This window comes from Zingiber officinale, chromosome 10A, assembly GCF_018446385.1.
Source record: "Zingiber officinale cultivar Zhangliang chromosome 10A, Zo_v1.1, whole genome shotgun sequence".
Taxonomy (NCBI): Eukaryota; Viridiplantae; Streptophyta; class Magnoliopsida; order Zingiberales; family Zingiberaceae; genus Zingiber; species Zingiber officinale.
The window spans coordinates 54,369,790-54,385,105 of record NC_056004.1 but is presented as its reverse complement, the minus strand read 5'-3'; the positions used below and the strand labels follow the sequence as shown (position 1 = coordinate 54,385,105).

At 40.8% G+C, this 15,316-nt stretch overlaps 1 long non-coding RNA gene across 2 annotated transcripts; it reads right to left on the bottom strand.

Annotated features, from left to right (window-relative positions):
* Window positions 1-8,895: 8,895 nt before the first annotated feature.
* On the bottom strand, window positions 8,896-11,495 carry LOC122027503. Of its 2 annotated transcripts, none has more exons than XR_006124431.1 (5): window positions 11,237-11,495; window positions 11,073-11,174; window positions 10,846-10,986; window positions 10,625-10,743; window positions 8,896-8,956 (listed from the first exon to the last, which is right to left on the bottom strand). It is a non-coding gene; the product is annotated as an uncharacterized LOC122027503 (long non-coding RNA). The 2 variants fall into 2 exon arrangements; XR_006124430.1 differs by lacking the exon at window positions 8,896-8,956 and adding an exon at window positions 10,134-10,199 and having other exon boundaries at window positions 11,237-11,494.
* Window positions 11,496-15,316: the final 3,821 nt, after the last annotated feature.

Sequence of the window (15,316 nt, the reverse complement as noted above, 5' to 3'; positions counted from 1 at the left end):
CATGTGTACAACTCCAAGGTACACCCGGAATATTAGTGTCAGAGTTAACATTAATCAGATAATTAGTAAAATTTTAATTACCCCAGCTTTCCGCACAGTATAGTGTAGAACGAGGGTAGCGATTCGCCCTACAGCCTAGTAGTAGAAGGCGGGTCGTTACATTAACTCTACACTAAAATGCTTAACAGAATTGCATGAAAATACTTAATAAAACTGTACTGAAATGCTTATTGAAACTACACTAAAACTAAATCTGCATACAAGCTTAATCAAATCTGCCTACAAACTTAATCAAAATTCTGCACTATAAACTTAATCAAAATTCTGCACTATAAGCTTAATCAAAATTCTGCACTATAAGCTTAATCAAAATTCTGTACTATAAGCTTAATTAAAATTCTGCACTATAAGCTTAATCAAATCTGCACTATAAGCTTAATCAAATCTGCCTACAAACTTATCAAAATCTGCTCTAAGATTGGAGTTCTGCATATAATACTTTTCAAAATCTGCAAGCAATACTTATAAAAATCTGCATACCATACAAGCTTAAACTAAATCTAAAACTTGTTGGAATTAAAACCTATACTGCATGCTTCGAATTAAGAGAACTAAACTAGCTGACTCTAAACATATGTGAAGTTTGCTAGAATAAACGGTAGCAAGGAAACATATCTAAATCTCATGTTAGAATAAAGAACCTCAAATCTGTATACTTGAATGAAAGTAGCATATCTAAACCTTATGCTCAGATTTAACATAAGCAAATTCTGGAATTGAAACTGCACTACTCAAACAATGGCTCAAAACTACAATCTGAACACTTCCAGATATCCATGCTATCTCAAACCAACACAACCCATTTAAGCTTACTGGAAAACTAAAACAATACCTATACAAAACTTATTCACAGCTAAGCTTTTATAAGGTAATCAAAATCTTTTAACCATGCTTCAACAGAATTGCAAAGGAAACCAAAAGACAAACCACAGCATGATATTGGAAATCAGAAGCAAATCACGCATGCTATTCTTAACCTCTTCCAAATCATAATTCTGTACATAAAGCACCCATCTTTAACCAAATCTTCAACCAAGCAAAGCCTAAGGAAAAGTTACTGCTGCTATCAAAGGTTAATTCGTGATATACTAAAACGTGCACTCAATAGATCTACACATGCTGAATTGTTTCCAACCGAGCAAAGCATAGGAACATGTTACTGCTGCTATCTCAAATTGATACGTGATACACTAGAACAAGAACTAAGTAAACAAGAATCTGCACATTCTAAATCATTTCCAACAAAACAAAGCATAAGGAAAGGATGCTTCTATCAAACTAGAACTCGCTGGAAAACTACATCTGTTCGGTATATTCCGAAAGCCAAAGAACCATATCCCTAGCAATCTACAATTCTAAACAGCATGTTTCGAAAGCAAACAGGAAACCAAAATCCCTAGAAATCCGAAATCCTCAATAGCATGTTCTTACCATGCGTTCTTGAACTAAAAGAAAACCTAAATCAAAGCTCAAACTACTCTTACCGCAGGTGAGTAGCAACTTACCATGCGTTCTTGGACTTACTACCGAAGGAGAAAAGGGCTTCTAGGGTTCGGATAACTCGAGTTTTCCGGCCTCTTCTTGCGCCTACAGCTTCTCCTCGGCGAGAGGATCTTGGGAAGGCGAAGAGCTCTCGAATTGGACTCCTGATCGATCGCCGGAGACAAGACCTAGCCGCTGCTTTGTTTTCTGCCCGAGCTCTGCCGTCGCGAGCGAGAGAAGAAGGAGAGGGGTTTTTGGTCACAGAGGAATCAACATCAACTTATCCCTTTTATAATCTCCAATATTCTGTTAACCTCTTAAATAAATTTTGCTATCTTTTCTAAACAGAACCACCCGCTTGGGCACTTGGTCAGCCGGATTTGCTTAAGGTTCGGGTCGGGTCAAAGTCGCGGGTTCGAATCTCAGCCAAACCCTTTTTATACCTATTTATTTTCTGTTTATTAACTATTACTTAAATTAATATCGCTCCTTCTTTGATCAGCAACGCTTGCTTGGGCACTTGGTCAGCCAAGACAACTTAAGGCTTTGCTTAACCGGAGGTGTCCGGTTCGATCCTCGGTTGAACCTCTTTATTTTTTTCAACTTCTTTCTTTTGGTAAAAATACCAAATGACCTCCAAAAATTACATAAAAATACTCTTAAAATTTCTAAAAATCCCTAGAATATTTCTATAGCATTTCTAAGTATTAATAAGGACTTTTAGAACTTAAAACAAGGAAATTTTGGGTCATTACAGTACAGAAAGAATGAGTGATGACGTCCCGAGATATGATCGGCAAGATGCATGTTGTCAGGACTCTATACATAACGCAGTCTTGAACCCTTAGAAGAGTTAACCTGAACTCAGTCAGGCCAAATGGTCTCTCCTCCCCGAAAAAGTACATATAGATGGTGTCTAATGTGATATGGGAATAGAGATCACCAAATGGTAGATCTCTACTAGGGTAGCATAGGAATGTACATGTAGACTCCCTAAGCTCTAAACTAGTACGAATCAGGGAGGGAGTAAACTGGAAGTTTGTTCCACCAACTCTGGTGGAATATGTACTATCATCAACCTTCTCGAGGATGTGATAGAACTGTGCACACAAATCCTGGTTTATTGTATTGTTGCAATAAACCAATTTCCCTAACTGATAGTGTTCTATCATCTGGATTGCGGGGTGACAGAACTGGGTAAAAAATGACTTACCAATGTACCTAGGTTTAATAGATTCAAATGTAATTTAGTAAAGTCTACCCTATGCCGCTCTGAGGGGAATCTAGGATCCGTAGATGGGGTCCTAGCCGGTGTAGGATTAACATGTCGGCGTTTTCTGATTTATGCAATATATAACTAGGAAAAAGAGCACAAAAATAACATATAAGGACAATAGGATGGTTTAAGATATACCTAGGAGGCATTATAGGATATTTGAAGGAGTTTAAAAGGGGAAAATCCGCGTGAAGCCACCTTGGATCGAAGAGTTTTGGCGAAAAACAACGAATAGAAAGTTCTCTGTTCATTGAATATTTCGGCATTGAAGGTGCCTTCAAGCCCTTTTAGGGCGCCTTTAATACCATGTGTAGGGCGCCATTAACTTGGTCCGAGGCGCCTTTGAGGTTTTCGGCGGGAATTTTCCCGCTGAGTATCGAGGGCGCCTCTGTTACTACAGAGGCGCCTCAGATGGTATATTTGGGTTTTCTTTTTTTTTTTTAAATTTGAAGGATGATTTTTTTAAAAAATAATTTTTTGACAATAATTCAGTTAATTTAATTTGGAAAAATTTCAGGTTACTAAATTTTGAAAGAGTTAATTAATTAGAAAAATATTAAGTTAATTAGATTTGAAAAATGTTAAGTTAATTAAATTTGAGAAATATTAAGTTAATTAATTATAAAAATATTAAGTTAATTAAATTTGAAAAATGTTAAGTTAATTAAATTTGAGAAATATTAAGTTAATTAATTTTTAAAAATGTTAAGTTAATTAAATTTAAAAAAAAAAATCCTGTTAATTAAATTTGAAGAAGATTTTAAGTTAATTAAGTTTGAACAATTTTAAGTTAATTTTTTTAAAATCATGTTAAGTTAATTAAATTTGAAAAATGTTAAGTTAATTAAATTAAAAAAAATCCTGTTAATTAAATTTGAAGAAGATTTTAAGTTAATTAAGTTTGAATAATTTTAAGTTAATTAAATTTTTTTTAAAACCATGTTAAGTTAATTAAATTTGAAACATGTTAAGTTAATTAAATTTTTTTAAAAAAAATCTGTTAATTAAATTTGAAGAAGATTTTAAGTTTGAACAAAAAAAACTTTAAGTTAATCTAATTTAATTTAATTTAAATTTAACTCAACTTAACTTAATTTAATTTTAATTGTAATTTTAATTTTAATTTTAATTGTAACTGTAATTTTAATTTTAATTGTAATTTTAATTTTATTTTTATTTTTAATTTTAATTTTAATTTTAATTTTAATTTTAATTGTAATTGTAATTTAAATTTAAATTGTAATTGTAATTGTAATTTTAATTTTAATTTTAATTTTAATTTAATTTAATTTAATTTAATTTAATTTTAATTGCAATTTAATTTTATTTTTATTTTAACTTTAATTTTAATTTTAATTGTAATTTTAATTATAATTATAATTTTAATTGTAATTTTAATTTTAATTGTAATTTAAGTTTTAGTTTTGTCTTTAGTCATCTCACCCGATATAGACTTTCCAATCAGGGGATCGTATAATTTTTGTGAGATGAATTTGGTTCAGTTATAGGGTTAGGTTTAACTTTGTGTTAGATTTAGGTTTAGCTTTAGGCTCAGCAAATAGACATTTTTTTGATAAACCTCTGGCTATGGTGAGTCACTTGGACATCATTAAAGTAATCATACCTTCGAAGTTTTCCAAATAGTCCCATCCACTGAACTTAGTACAAAACCTTGGTCTAACTAGTTAGGATCCATAAAGGATAGCTTCGGTCAGTTCCACTTAGCCAAATGCACCAGGTTGAAGCCATATCTTCCTAGACATGCATAGACTAAGCTTCCCTAACGTACTTGTTGGGACCGAAAAGTAGCTAGAGGGGGGGTGAATAGCTCGTCGCGTGCTAGGTGCTCGTCATTGCTTGTTTCTTCAAGGATATGCAGCGGAAATACAAGAAACAAAAACACACAATGCTAACAAGGATGGTTTACTTGGTATCCACCTCACAAGAGGTGACTAGTCCAAGGATCCACACCTACTCATGCACCCTCCACTAATAAACACTCCTTTATGGTAACTACCAAAGGTGGAGAAGCCCTACAATCTCTCAATACAAGAAGAGAGCAAAGGGAACAATAAATACAACAAATCTTACAGGTTTTACAGCTGAAAACCCTAACCCTAGCTTTTCCTTCTTCTTGTGTTCTCGCCTCTTGACTTGGATGTCTTTCCAAGATCCTTCAAGAACTGGCGATCTGAACCTCAAGAGATGCTGTGGAGTCGCTGGTGAAGATCGGGAATAAATAGTAGAAGTTGTGCAGAAGAAAACGCACGCCAACGGCCTTTATCTGCGCTAACGGTCGGATCCCGATCGATTGGATTGCTCCCAATCGATCGGGGTGGCTTTGGATTGATCCACGGATCGATCCAGAGTGCCTCTGTGCTCTAGAAATTCGCCTGGATCGATTGGTTGATCTATCCAAGGCTTATCGCGACATACAACACCTTCCCAATCGATCCACTGATCGATTGGGACCTCTGGATTGATCCACTGATCGATCCAGAAGGCTACTATGTGCTCGCGACTGCCTCCCAATCGATCCACTGATCGATTGGGACGAAGGCTTGTCACAGGGACACACCAATCGATCGGCCGATCGATTGGGATCCAGCCAATCGATCGGCTGATCGATCCGGTTACTGGTTTTTAACCAAAACCAAGTCCCAAACCTCCTAAACCAACATCTGGTCAACCTTGACCTGTTGATTCATCATGCCTAGCATCCGGTCACCCTTGACCTGCTAGGACTCCCTCACCAAGTGTTCGATCAACCTCTTAGACCCACTTGGACTTTTCTTCATCATGCCAAGTATCCGGTCACTCCTTTGACCTACTTGGACTTTCACCAGATGTCTGGTCAACCTTGACCCATCTAGATTTCTCCGTACCAAGTATCCAGTCAATCCTTTGACCTAGTTGGACTTTTCACCAGATGTCTGGTCAACCTTGACCCATATGGATTTCTCCCGTGCTTGGCTTCACTCACCAGAAATTTCACCTAGCTTCACTCATTAGGATTCTACTTTGCCTGGCTTCACTCACCAGGACTTCCATTCTGCCTAGCTTCATTCACTAGCACTTTCACCTAGCTTCACTCACTAGGTTTTTCAGCTTCAGCCTAACATCCCAGTTAGGACTTCCCAGTCAAGTATCCGGTCAACCTTGACCTACTTGACTCTTCTTCAATCAACCTGATCAGACCCTGATCAGAGGGGAATTGCACCATACAATCTCCCCAAATGAACAACTGCACCTGCACTTGTTCATATCATCAAAGTCTCGTATTGTCAAACATTGAAACCCAAACCAAGACTCAAACTTGGTCAACCAGGTCAACCTTGACCTGAGGGATGTTGCACCAATAGTACTATCATCCAATGCTTCACTAGTACCGTGGGTCAAGTTAAACTTAGCCCTTTTTATTCTAGCCCTAATTACCCTGTCAGGTAGGTTGCGTTTGGTTACCCTTTCGGGTAGATTCCTTTTGGAGGTGCCAGCTATTCTGGAGCCTCCATTATTGATTTTCCTTTTAACTTGTTTTTAAAGTTTTAATTTTGAATTATATTCCTTTAAATTTATTTGTTAAGATAATTTTTATTTATTTATTTATTAAGATTCTTTTAATTTATTTGTTAAGATAATTTTTATTTATTTATTTGTTAAGATAATTTCTTATTTATTTATTAATTAAAATAATTTTTCTTTTTGCTCCCCCTGGATCATAGCCTCGATAAGGTTTATCAAGGTAATGTACTTGATCCTTGGGGACCCAATACTTACCAAGTCCAACTTGATTGACCAAGTTGGACTTGGGTACCCATGCTTGGACTAGTTTACTATTTGGTCAATTGACTAAGGATACATAGGATCTATATTTCTGCTTGGTTTTGAAACCTAGTCCAGTTCTATTGTAAATGGCTCTTTGTGTCCCAAGAATTAGGTCAAGGTTCTCGGACCCCAAAGAAAACCGTTCTAAGGTCTTCTCCAAATCCTTGACCTGAGTTTTCATACTAGAATTTTCTTTCTCAAGCTTTTGGACTTGAGTTGAATTTCCAGTCTGAACTGGGTCGGCAAGGTTTTAGAGTTAGTCACTTCTTTAAGGATTTTTATTTTCTTTAGAAGTGATTTGACCCGAATGTTTGATTTTGCTAATTTGCGTAATAAATAATTGACTAAGTTATTTAATCGCGAAATACTTACAGTGGAGTCAGGCCCTTCGGAAACGGATACGGATCCGTGGCTTCTTTCCGATTCAGCTTCTGATTCGCTCTCGCTCTCGGACACGTTGATTTGATCCCGGGCCATCAGCGCGAGGAGGCTCGTCTGGTTGAGCTCGTCGTCAGTATCTTCTTCTGAAGATTCCTCAAAAGTTGCTTTCAGCACCTTCTTCTTTCTCTGCTTCTTTGCTTCTTTTTTATTTGGGCAGTTGGCCTTGATGTGCCCTTTCTGATTGCACCCATAGAAAATTACCTTGAACTTGACTTTTGAGCTTGGTTGACTCTCCTTGGATTGTACTGCCTTTTTTAGGTCTCTCTTGTTGAAACTCTTCTTTTTGTCGTACAGTTTCTTCATAAGGTTCACAAGTTCTGTTGTTAGTTCGTCGTCTTCATCATCTGAGTCAGGTTCTTCTTCCGACTCTGGTTCGGATCTTCGCCAAGTTCTTGGTTCACGTGTTCTGCTTGTACCTACAATCAAAGCAATGCCCTTCTCGGTTGGCTGTGTATTAGTCTGCTCATGTAGTTTGAATTCAGAAAACAACTCATCTAGTCTAATGGAAGATAAGTCCTTGGAGACTTTGTAAGAATCTACCATTGATGCCCACAATGTACTCCTCGGAAACACGTTGAGAGCATACCTTATTATGTCTCTGTTCTCGACCTTTTGCCCGATCGCGTGGAGGGAGTTGAGAATGTCTTGAATCAGTGAGTGGAGTTGACTTGCTGTCTCTCCTTCGTGCATTTTGAGATTATACAATTTATTAAATAATAAATCTCTCTTGCTTACCTTAGTGTCGGAGGTGCTCTCATGGAGTTCGATCAGCTTCTCCCATAGCTCTTTTGCATTGGAGAACGATCCAACTTTGTTGAGCTCCTCCTTGGTCAGGCCACACTAGAGGGTGCAGGTGGCTCTGGCATTGGCTTCCACCTTCTTGATTAGAGCTGGTTCCCAGTTCTCGCAGGGTGTAGGCTTGCCGTCTTCTTCGGTTGGAAGTTGTAATCCAGTCTTGACGATCATCCACGTCTCGAACTGGAATTTTAGGAAATTTTCTATCCGTCCTTTCCAGTACCCGAAATCTTCTCCGTTGAAAAGTGGGGGACGAACGGTACTGTATCCTTCTTGCTGGGCCATTTAATTAATACGCAAATACAAAAAAAATAAGATGTCCCAAGACTAAGTCTTGGATTAGTAGTGCGGGAAAAAGTTAAAATAACGAGCTCGAGTGGTGTTGCACCAATTTCGAGTAAAAATCGGTTCGTAAAAAGAATTAGAATTTATCTATTAAGATAATTCTAATTGACTCCGTAAAACTAAAAATAACCACAAAAATAATAGCTTGATTGGTGGTTGCACCAAATTGAAGCGACCCCGCTCTGTACCAATTGTTGGATTGAGAAGTGCTAGAGGGGGGGGGGGGGGGGGGGGGGGTGAATAGCGCTCATGACTATTTCGTTCGATTCAAAATACTTGTGTCACGCCCCAGGTAGTCCCTGTCCGAAGAAATTTCGGCAGCATCTCCCCTGTACGGGTGACAATATGAATCTCAGTATACATATATCTATACCTCGGCCACACACGGGCGGAACAATACAATGAAAAGTAAACAAACCACGCAGTTATATTCAACATTTCCACACAGATATCATATGAACAATCCACGCAGTTATATAAAGAAAAGATGATATAGAGATCAACGAAGATATACGTACACATCCTACTCCACTACAACGAAGAAACAAAATCCACGAAGTAATGAAATATTCGCAGCGGAAAACAAAGTGACAAACCCGAATGTTCGATATAAAGTCCACAATACAAACCCACATCACAAGTATATAAGATACAAAGGCAAAATATAATCCGATAAAGAAAATCCTCGCGATAATGGGGCTAGCGACTGGAATCTCTCCTGACGGCCTCAACCTGAAAAATAGTAACAACGGGGTGAGTTCAAAGAACTCAGCAGGTAATCCAATAGATATGTACAGCAACATATAACTACCAGTAATATCCTAAGGTACAGTCTCCTAAACCATAGGACCTACAGTACAGTCTCCTAACAATATAACAGGTATGCATAGCTGAATAAACTGTAACGAGTAACCAGAAGCATGGAATACAGTTTACAGCAAGAATAATAAGAAATGCATAACTGAAATAAACTGTACTCACCTACGAGGCTTGGGCGAATGACTGTGGACATACACAGATAAAGATAGTCAGAACAAATACGCATGTATCCTGTATGCATGTCAATCATATGCAGTCACCCAAGTGCATCATCCAATATGCAACAATCACAATAAATGCAATCTGTGCATATGATGCAATATGACATGGTCACCCCTGACGCCAGTCTGTATCTCACACACAATGGTGAGACCGCGTGGGTAGGGCTGTGACACCGTGCACTCTGCCATCACTAAAGAGTGACCGAGTGGACGGGATGCTGTCGGAGTACACCTATCCTCCTACCTCAAACATAGTGAGGGAGCGCAATGCTCTCAACTCCCGGTACGCGATGACGGGGAGGGATCCCGGCTGCAACCCCGCTGTGTCGTGCTACCCATGAGCACCCCGGCGGTGCACCACCGAGCAACCTGCCATACACACCCTGAGTGTTGTGCCACTACCCATGCAGTAGACACGTTGTGTGCAGGCCCTCATGTAGCCGGCCGACGAGCTCAACAATAATGGAGTCGTCCATCGCCCAGCATGCAATCATGCGGTATGGTGCATGTGGCTACAGAATGTCATACCTGAACGTATCCTCCTCCATATGCGTAGGTGCCATAAAGGTAAACGCAGATATATAACAGAGATATAAACAACATGAATCCAACAATATATAACAAGTATCTCCAGTATCTAATCATGGGTAGATGAGCACTATAAGTAACCATAACCACAAACACATATACACATGGCAAGAGATAAAAGTAAACCAGACTAACGTAAAGCATCTAACAGTAGAAGCATGTGATAGGTATCAACTAAGCTAAGACCAGGGAAGAAATAAATCTACCACCTATCACTAGTAACTATATATAAACTATACATATCATAAGACAGTATCAAAAGATAAGTCAAAGGGTACCCGCCTCAAATAGAAGGTACAATCTCAAATCCGAAGTCAACGTCAAGACGTCTGTCTCGAATCAAAATCCTGTGTCAAACAACATATATATTTTATTTAGCTAAATCTAAATGAAATAGCTAAATAAAATTCCTAAAACTAAATTAGGGCGAAAACCCTAATTAATATCATCTCAACCTACCTAATTTAAATCTAACAGTTAATTAGGGTTTAGTTACCTAATCCCTAATCACCAATTAGATTAGAAATCCAATCTTAAATTAAATCCAATAGTTGACTAGGGTTAATTGTCTTAACCCTAATCATTCCATTAATTTAATCTAAGCAATTAAATCTAATCATCTAACACATGACCATGAAATCCAATTATCCCTAATTCAATATGATCTACATCTAAGATCAATTATCTAAAACAAAGAACAAAACCTACATTCAACTAATCAATCACACGAAACCTAATTCCTCTAAAACATGTATCAATCAATACACAATACCTCAAGCTCAGTCAACAAGAGGGCTGCCGGAAAGAGGTCCTGCCGGATGAGCTGCTAGAATCTACCTTTCTGCCCGGATGCAATTACTGACCACCAACCAAAACCCCACAGTACCTAACCTGCTGGATCACCCGGATCAAGAAGGAATCAAGCAAAGATCACATATCAACATGAAATGGTGATCTCTGATCAAGCAACACATAATTCCAACTAGAACTCACCTTCAATTTGAGACCTCAATCAACAGCAAGGAGGTGGAGGTCCACTGATCCGATCAAGGGAAAACCTAGCACGAGTCTGATCCGATTCCTTCCCCTAATCCAACAACACCTCCCTGATTCCAACCTCTCCAAATCCGTGACCTAATTCCATCGCCAAGAAGATGAGGATCGGTAAACAGAGAAGAAAACCGAAGCTCTAAAATCCACAGCTAGGTTTAATAGCTTACCTTCGAAACCCTAGGGCATCTTCAAGCCGGCGATCGAATCGGGGAAGAAAGGATCGGTAAAACAGAGACGAAGGATCGGGGAAGGAAAGGCTCGGGGAAGACCTGAGAAGAAAGAAAGAAATCGGAACATGAAGGAGACCGGAAATGAAAGGCGTCGGCCGGACCTGAGCTCAATCCAACAGCGCCGAACAAGAACTAGGGCTCGGCAGGCAGGCGTGAGAAGACACGATGCTATGCTGCGACCCGGAAAGGAAAACGCCAGCCGGCCTAAGCTCAATCGGAGATGATGCCGGCAAGGAAAGATCGCCGGAGCTGGAGCCTTGCTCCCGTCGCCGTCGCCCGTCCGCGAGAGAGAACCGAGAAGGCAGAGAGGAGAGATCGGGGAAGAGGATCGGGAAATCGTAAGGAAGAAGAAGAGCGCACGGGGTTGGGTTCGGAGATGGGCTGAGGGAAAGATAAATAAAAAGGGAAATATTTATATATTAAAACATTTTCCCACTTAAACGGGTATCCCAAACAGGTTTTATCTATACCCAAAATTAATCCCCTCAAAACTCGTCGTACGAGCTCCGATAAATTCCCAAAAAATTTCTAAAAATTTCGGAAAATATTATAAGGCTATTTCTGAAATAACCCTATTTATTTAAATTTTCCGAGATCTCACAACTCGAGTGATAAACATAGCAGAAATTAAAAAGACAATCACACACAAAGACACGAGGAGTTACTTAGTTCGGAGCCTGTGGCGACTCCTACTCCAAGGCCCGCGATCGTTAATCACTTTCGGTAGGCAACAACTATAAGCTCGAAAAGTTATTACAAACTAATTACAATTTGAACTGTAAAGAAAGCAATACCGACAACAAGAATATCAAATCTGGAGCTTCGGGTCATCGGGATGTTGCTACAACACTTCGGAAACTTCTCGTTAGCAGCTTGTCGCAAAAGGATCGCTTAGAAGGTGTCGTGCTAGATTGCTGCTCGAGACCTCCTTTTATTCACTGCTGAAGGCACCTTAAAGCCCATCCGAGGCGCCTCCAACCCGCTGAGCCAACCGCGTGGATCAGCACTAATCCGGTCACACCTCATCCACTTGAAGGCGCCTTCAAGCCACTCCAAGGCGCCTCCAAGCTCTGGTCCAAGGCGCCTGCAGCTCTGCTGCGCTGACTTCTTCTGGCTTACACTCGAGGCGCCTCCAAGCTCCATGGAGGTGCCTCGGACACTGTTTATCCAAGGCCAAGTGTGCTCTTTTATCCCTGCACAACGTGTTAGTCTACAAAATACACATATACCTTGCAAGATAAGGTTAGCACACATAGATATGATAAGAAAGGTGTTTGACAGTCTCTGGACTGTCCGGGTCTAACTTCGGATTTCCAACCGGAAACCCTAGGTCGACTTGACGCTTACTGTTCCCTCTACGGGGAACGCGTCCTCACCTACTTCTCTCAGGAGAGTTACCTGTTGCCAGTGCGATCCTCCAGATCGACTGGACTTTTTCTCAGTGCTCGATGCTTCCGGACTTTCTGCTAAACGCCCGCTCCCCCACCCGTCCAGTCTTCCACCTGGTTCGCGACACCAGGACTTTCCACCTAGGGTTACCACCCCCTAGGACTTTTGCCTGAAGCCCTCGACCCACCAAGACTTTCCTCATAGGGTTACCACCCCCTATGACCTAGGGTTACCACCCCCTAGAGTTTTCCACCTGCCTAACCGCAGCTAGGACTTTTGCCTAAGTACACTTAGGACTTTCCTGTAATCTTATTCAAACTGTTAGATCACAACATAACCTTAACTTTGAATCCTTTGCCATTATCAAAACACTGGTTCTATCGTCAGATGCTTCCCGCACCAACAGGAAAGACCTGTTGGATCGAAAGTGCTAGAGGGGGGGGGGTGAATAGCGCTCGTGGCTTCACTTTCATTTCGGAAGATTAAGAGTAAAACATAGTGGAAATATTTAAGATAATTGCAAATACGCAAACACCAAGTTTTTTACTTGGTTCAGAGCTTAGGGTGACTCTTACTCTAAGGCCCACGCTCGTTGAACGTTTATTTTGGGCAATCACTATAAGTTTGCAAAAGTTATAGTTTAGAGTACAATAATTAAGTACAGTAAGAAAATATACCAACAACTTAAGAATAATAAATTTGAAGGTTCAGGTCGTCGATGTCTTGCTACAGCTTTTTCGGATGGTTCTTTGAGCAATGCACGGAAGATGGATCGCGTTTTTGTTGTTCTACAAAGGTACTACTTGAGACTGCCTTATAAGGCCCATGGAGGGCACCTCCAACACCTTGGAGGGCACCCTCATCAATGCCGAATCTGCAGCATGGATGAGCCCCAGCCAATCCACCTGAGGGTGCCTCCAAGCCCATGGAGGGTGCCCTCGCGCCAGGTCCAGGGCACCCTCGCGCCAGGTCCAGGGCACCCTCAAGCTCCATGAGGGTGCCCTTGCACCAGTGTCCAAGGCGCCCTCAGGTTCCATGAGGGTGCCCTCACATCTTGCTACGAGGCTATCTCTGTATGCCACCTGAGGCACCTCCAAGCTCGATGGAGGGTGCCTCGGGTACTATTCATCTAAGGCAAGGATGTCCAATTTGCTTCCTGCAAAATATGTTAGTCCAACAAACCAACATACCCTGCAAAACAAAATTAGCACAATATAGATATGTAAAATAAAGTATTTGATAGTCATCGAACTGTCCGGTTCTGACTTCAGATTCCCGACCAAAAACCCTAAGTCGAACTGACGCCTATTGTTCCCTCACCGGGGAACGCGTCCTCACCTACTCCACTCAGGAGAGTATACCTATTGCTAAACCGATCCTCTAGACCTACTAGACTTTTGCTCAGTGTCTGAGGCTCCAAGACTTTCTGCTGGACGTCCCCTCCATGACCCGCCCAGTTTTTCACCTGTTTCGTGACACTAGGACTTTCCACCTAGAGTCCCCAAGTCTAGGACTTTTGCCCGAAGCCCTCGACCCACCAAGACTTTTTGCCTAGGGTTACCACCCCTTAGGGGTTTTCACCTGCCTAACCGCAGTTATGACTTTTCCTCACCTAGGGTTACCCCCGTAGGGGTTTCCACCTACCTAACCGTAGTTAGGACTTTTGCCTAAGTACACTTAGGACTTTCCTGCAAACTCATTCAAACACATTAGATAATAAAACAACATAACTTTGAACCCTTTGACATAATCAAAACACAGGTTCGATCGTCAGATGCTTCCTGCACCAACAATCTCCCCCTTTTGATTATGACAACATGGTTCAAAGTTAAGTAAAACATAATAATAAAATGAAGAAATTTAAGCATAAGTATTGTACAATACGAGACTCAAATAATGAATAAATAATAAGGTTATTGGAGAAATAATCTTATTTGAATTTTTAAAATTTTTAGAAATTTTCTGGTATTTAATCGGAGCTCATCTGACGTACTTGGAGAGGATACGTTCATAGGCTTGGGAAAAAGCCTGTTTAGAATACCCAAAAGTGAGAGTTGATTGAGGAAACCAACTTAGGGTTTAATTTATTGAACCTAAGTTTAAAAAGCTCACCCATCCTCACCCGTGCCCTAATCTCACGCCGACCAACCCACTTCTCTTTCCTCCTTCCTCTCCCAATCCAGCGCTGATGGTCTCCATCTCCTCCCGATCCACCATCGCCGACGACTTTCTTCATTTCTTCGTCGCCGCCTATCTTCTCTTCTCTCCCTCTTGTGTCTCTACTCGACACCGTGGGCCATCACAGTGTCACCCGACCGGTGATGTCACAATTGTCATCGTCGTGAGGAGTCGACGATGCAGACCCTTCTATCGAGTTGCCTCGTCTTTCATCTCTTGGTCGGAGTCATCTGGAACTTGTTGGAGCTTCAGCGAGGAGTCTTGGATCCTTCGATCGTGTGTGGCCTACCCTTTCTTCCTTGGAGGATGATCTCGATCAGGAGTCAGCCGGCGTGTCGGCTACCCACAGGTTTCACTGAGCTGAGCCCTAATTCAAGTCTACCTCACCGCACTAGCACACCAGGTCAGTCGTCGTGCTTCTGGCCAAGAGAAGGAGATCTGAGCCTTAGTTGACGTTTCACCATTGGTGATCTTCATCCTCCCTTGTCATAGCTGGAGTAGGTAGGTCGCCGTTCCCTAGCATCAAAGCTATCTTCCTTTGGGTCGTGCCCTAAGTGAAGATCCATTGTCAGCATCTCACAAATCAGTCGGTCCTTCTTCTCTCGCGACATTGT